The following is a 6,393-nucleotide window of genomic DNA, read 5'->3' on the forward strand; positions in this document are numbered from 1 at the left end:
CAATATTATAATTGCATTTAGTATAAATTATATTTTTTACTTACATATTAATTAATAGACCTATATCTTCACCAAATTATATTTAAGTTCAATTCAAATAATTTCACGTTGTTTTCATATAAATATAGCATTACTATATAATAAAATATTAATATATTCATTTTGTATTAAAAAAATTGATTTGATTTTATAAGCGGAATATTTCAAAAATTTATATTTTATAAATAGTTTTAATGATCAAAACTTTCGCTGTGTAAATTAGATGAGCAAAACTTTTATTTTATGTACTAAGTTCTAAGATTTTTTGCAAAAATTAATAATTTGAGAGCAATAAATGAATATTTTATCAGATAAAATAGCAGTAAATTGCAGTAAATATAAATAAAATGAGGTATTTGAAATTATTGATTTTTTCTCTCTGTTTTTTGTTAAAACTTAAATTAAGGTCAATTATTTTGAAACTTCTACATAAATACAGCAAATCGACTTCTTACTATACATTAAATTATTAAGGTTATTTTAAAAACTAATTATTGTAATATATTATTGATTACTTCATTTTAAAATTTTAAAAATAATCTAAATATTTTGTGTTTAAAATATTTTCATGCATAGATAAAGTGAAATTATTCGAATTGAAAAATAAGCAATTACAGTAAGCAACAACAACTCATTGCAGACTTAACTGCTGCTCGAATGCCATGTGCCAAAATTCGTAGTTTCAGTTATTATTTATTAAAACTGTAGGTAAATATATATGTAAAATGTATTTAGTTAAACTACAAAACTTTAAATATGTTCATAAGAGTTATCTTGTCGAATTATAGAATTCACTTGACTATTAATTGTAGAAAATGAAAGCACTTGTGAATAAATTATTTTTTAACTTGTATGCGTACTTTATTTATTTTTCCATCATCTGTCTTTTCTGATAATTAATTTAAAAATTTTAATTTAAGGAAACGATGTTTCAAAGTATCCTTATTTTTTATTGCCAATTATCTTTTCAATACAGTATACTTTATAATTTTCCTTACTTCAGATTTACACTAAATGTTTTCTAAAATATTTCTTGACTATTTTTTAATTTGTTATCGATCTACGATTTTAGACTTATAAAACATAATCTAAAATTAAACACTGCTTATTATCTCTTAATAATTCTAATGTCTGTTAGCCATTCATTTTTCAGCAATTTGACGAGTAAAAATGTCTTTCGTGTATGTATTAAAGCAGAAAATCCAATAATAATCTTCGAATATCACAGGAAAAAAAACGAAAGTACTTTTCCTCTCTTTATCAAATTTTAGGAAGTCATTCGAGATGATTCTCAGCAGATTTTCAATATAAGAAATTGAATCATACTTTTATCATATCAAAAAATCCGTGCAGAGTAATTTTATTTCTTTCAAATATTTTTCTACAGTTTACTATTACTACATTATGTCAGTTTAAAAGTTTGCTAATAAATGTTGTAATTCACATGTAGATAACTCGAATTAATCGATGTATCTCTTTTCCTAAACCCGAATGACTAATTAATAATTAAAAATTGAAATATTTATAAAATTACAAATCTTATTTTACAATTTTATAAAATTGAGAAGAGAAATTTTCATTCGAATATAATGAAATTGAAACCAAATATTCAAAAATTTCGAAATTTTCAATAGAAATTTTGTTTTCTAAATTATATTTTTCTTACGTTGTTTTTGGTTTTATTAAAAATTTATTAAATTATGTAAAGTAGAAAATAATTGTATTTTCATGTACATAATAATAACAATATAATTTTTTTCTGTTCGTAATAATCAATAGATCATTAGTATAGTGCCAGAATATTTCTTCTACTATAAATAAACAACATAAAAATAATACTAAGATTCTTATAGTATTAAAAATAAACTTTAATAAAATTCTCATAAAAATCATAATAAATTTCTTCGACATGTACTGCTACTTACAGTACTTAGATATAATACTTCATACATTAATATAATACAACCAAGTTTAGTCTATCGCATTAACGTACCGATTACTAAAGCGACCGTTCAACTTTAATATCGATTACCAAGAATATAACTAAATACGCGTTGATTATTGGTCAAGAAGAGAACCGTCTTCATTATAATAATATTGCAATTTTTTAAATTTTAATATTAAGAATTATTTTATTATTAGTTTCAGTTTTATATCACGGTTTTCTTGCGACAGATCTTACTTTTTAAAATAAATTATTATAATGTTATCATACAAGCTTTTGTTTAAAAAAAAAAATAACGAATTATTCGTTGAAATTCGTACTTAATTCGTTAAAAAAAATAACGAATCAAGTAGAAAAATCACCAGTTTCCAAGTTCCAAATAAAGGAGAAAAGGGATTATGCAGAAAATTATGAAACTGTTTACACATTGCATTAAATCAATTGGAACTCAGCCTTAATCTATACACTACTCGTATAGTGTATTATATGTATTGTTGAATTTAGGATATAAATGAATTACTTGTATCTGTTTATGAAAAAATATATTTTTCAATATTTGTTTGTTTTACTATTACGTGACAAAATGCGTAAATTGAGAAATTTACGCATAAATAATAAAAATTATAAATAATGGAAATAACTTTATTTTTCAAGAATTTTTAAATACAGTATTTAAAAATCATTTTTTCAAGATTTGAAGAAGAAATTTTGATTAAGAAATCTTGAAAAATACTGTAATATCAATCCTACATCACTCGTAATCCATAGGTATTTTTACATGAAGCACATTAAACAATTCTTCAAATATGTTTTTAAAATATAATTTACAACAGTATTTCTTTATATTATAAAACACAATTCTTCTCTCTAACTGATGTTAATTCTGCAAACACTTTTAAAATTCTTTCGTAAATAGAATTCAAATTAACAGGAGTTAATTTGAATTGAATTCAAAATTAACAGGAGGAGATACAAGCAAGAAATATGTCTACTGAAATTTAATTTTGTCAACAATTATTATTTTTAATAAATATAAAATATAAATACGGCCATGTTTTTGTATTTAATTTTTACTTAACAATTATTATATATTATGATATCCGTATACATGACTGAAAAGTTTTACTTAAATAACATGGCCGACTTACGATATTCCAGAAATCTGCAGGATTCTAGTGAAGAAACGTTGGTTTATAGTAATATTTAGATTATATTCTGAGACTAAATGTTTTCTTCATTTGAAGTTTTGCAAGTACGAATAAGTTATGACAGATGATACGTATTTCTTTTGTTTCATCTTGTTTATTCTAATGTAATTAGAATCCCGTTTTAACGTTTACCCCGATTTTATGTTCATTTTTAATTGTATCGACTTTTATTTCTCCATAAAAATAATCTAATTTTAATTTCGAAACTTTAATTTAGCATTCTTCGTGTTAAGCTTCAATTTTAGAAAGTTTTTTTTAACTGCACACTCGAATGCGATTTTTATTTAACGTTTACGGGATGAATGGGTGTTGGGTGATTTTTGGACTGGATTGATAAAAGAAGACAGCATACCACATGGGTAATTTACCAAGAGGATGCCTCTCAAGAGAACATTAAATGGGTAACTAGCCCCTATTGGTAAGCACGTGAAGAAATCGTGTGTTTAACCCGGAAATCCCACATCACTCAAGCGCAAACCCGCGACCTACTACCAGTTTCAGTGGTTTTATGTACTCGAGCACTGATGAGCGTGTAATTTTTGTGTTCCGATTTATTGCTTTCTGCACTGTAGCCCAAGAAAAAAAAAAAAAAAAGGAACTGGATTAAAGAACGATTTGCATTCAAGGCCGTTCAGAGAGGGGAATGGGAATTTTTACTCGTGCCCAGAGTAAACGTAGGGACCCGTAGTGACTCCAACTTATAAAATTAACGTTTTTACTGACAGAAAATATAATCTTTAAAACTGCTTTTTATTAATAAAGAGACAGTCTATGCATTTCATTTGTTCAAAAACAAAAGGTTAAAGGGATCAGTTAACATGCAAAACACGCTCTACCTCCTTGACGAATCTGTTTGCATTACACATTTGCATTCCGAAATATTGTATACAATAAAAATCAATAATTGATATTGTTACATTGTTATATTAATGTATATACATTTAATGAAAATATAATAAACTTGCATTATAAAATAACTATTGTTTTGTTTGTCATTAATATTATTATTGTTTCACTCCTTTCATTTTCATCATCTAGTATATGAATTTAAGGATGTAATTGAAGCGTAATTATTAATTTCATTCGCCGCAATTGATTTTTATTTTCGCTAAACTTATTCTAAAGTCGGCCGAAATCTACTGATTCCTGATAAAAATAGGTTCCATTGTACAGATTTTCATCGATAAAAATAATATTCATTATAGTAAAAAATTCTCTCATATTACTTGAAAATATTACTTGATATTTTTAAAAGATTAATACAGTAATTTTATTATCGGATATAAACATTTCGTCGATACTTAAAAACACTTGAACAAAAACTTCTTATTTTGACTATTTGATCATTTGACGAAATTGTAAGATCATTAATAGATAAGTAAGGATCATACTTGCAATCTAAAATAATAATAAAAAATAATAAAAGTTAATAAAAATCTCAGAATTTTTATCACAAAGACTATTATTTACAAAAAAAAAAAACTTACATTTGTCAGTAATCCTTTAGTGACAACAAAAAAATTCAAGAAACTCAAGCCTATTTTTGGACCATTAAATCTCTCCAAGAAGATGCTAATCTGGAAAGTATTTAAACCACATTATATTTTTCACAAAATTTATAAATATTCAAAACGTTCTCGTAACATTATTAATAATTTTTTACAAATTAAAAGAAACCGTTTTTTAAATTAACTTTATCAATTTAATTTTTTAATTTATATATTTTTAAAGTATGACTTTAATATTTTAACAGGGAAATTGCAGTATTGTGGCAAAGTTCTCCTAAGATAAAATTGTTTTTTAAATTGAATAAAATTACTTATCTAATCGGAATACTTATTAAAATATGCATAATATTATTAATTTTAATATATGCAAATTAATCTGACAGATCCGGAGATACAAAGAAGTAATGAATTTAAAATGAAGCGATAAAACTTTAGTTATATTCAAAAATCTTACAATATAATGAATTGAAATAACGTGGTTTCTAGTTCGCATCGAAAGTTCATATATACTTAAACGGGGCCTCCTGCCCCTCGGCTTTCCGTGTCTGCTCTTGAATTTCATTTATCTGATATCGTTCTCGAGATTAAAGAAAGACAGACGGACGGACGGACGGACGACAGTGGAAATTTATAGGTCTACAATTTCTTCAAATTGCAGCCCAAAAACTAATATGAAAACTGCATCTATATTAATATCAATTGTCATTAAGGGCCTCTATCTTATTAGAAGTATTTGGCAATTTCAATGATATCAAGCTTCATTGAACAAAGAAAAACCTGATGTTGTACAAAATTAATTTTACTCTTAATTAATATAATTATATTTTAAATATTTTATTCTAATTACATTTTAATTATATCTTGAGTAACATTCTATTTTTATATCATGTTTCAGAAGAATAAAATCTCCTGTTAAACTTTGCATTTTTGCAATTTCCATGTTTCACAATCCTATTCAGAAATAAATATGAACGAAAAAATGTCATTTGTCACTCTTACAAACAATAATTACAGTATTAAGTCTACCTGAAATTTTATTTTTGCATTTTTTTCTATTGAAGTGAATTGATGTAATGTTTCTTTTGGTTCTGCAGCCTGAAAACATTTTGAAAGAATATTCAGAATAATTAAATATAATTATTTTTCCAATTATAACTGTTATATGAGTTACACAATGGCAAATAAGCCAGCGCCATCTAGTAATCAATAGAAAAAACAAATTATACAAGAATGGCATTTATTATAAAATTTAATTTTAAAAGAATAAAAGTTTCTTAGTTAAAAACATATTTGTGTTATATAATATTAAATTATATTAATGAATAATATTAATTAAAGAAATACAATTTTATTTCGAATATAAAAAGTCGAAGTCTATGAGTGCAAATTATTTAAACATTTTTAAATGGGCATCGTTACTAGTGCCGGAACTATGAGGTGGCAAAACCCAGTAAAAACATAGCAGTCCCTAGCTTAATGCAGCAGTCCTCGTATGCAGTATATATAACATATGCTTTCGCGAACTTACTCCACTTACTTTTTATACTCGTGGACCGTAGCTGCAAAAGAGAAATATACCAGTCACTCGTCACAACCTCATTTTTTCTGTCGTGTTTACATCTTAATTTTTGCATCCTGCGTTTAACCCTCGTCTCTTGGTTTATTCGATAAAGTAGACTTATTTTTAGCAGAT

General features: G+C 25.1%; 1 long non-coding RNA gene across 1 annotated transcript; it reads right to left on the reverse strand.

Annotated features, from left to right (window-relative positions):
• Nucleotides 1–4,506: 4,506 nt before the first annotated feature.
• LOC136978902 (uncharacterized) lies at nucleotides 4,507–5,796 on the reverse strand. Its single transcript, XR_010881304.1, has 3 exons — nucleotides 5,727–5,796; nucleotides 4,680–4,769; nucleotides 4,507–4,590 (listed from the first exon to the last, which is right to left on the reverse strand). It is a non-coding gene; the product is annotated as an uncharacterized lncRNA (long non-coding RNA).
• Between the last annotated feature and the right edge of the window lie 597 nt (nucleotides 5,797–6,393).

Source organism: Centruroides vittatus, unplaced genomic scaffold, assembly GCF_030686945.1.
Source record: "Centruroides vittatus isolate TY-2023 unplaced genomic scaffold, ASM3068694v2 contig_563, whole genome shotgun sequence".
NCBI classification, from domain to species: Eukaryota; Metazoa; Arthropoda; class Arachnida; order Scorpiones; family Buthidae; genus Centruroides; species Centruroides vittatus.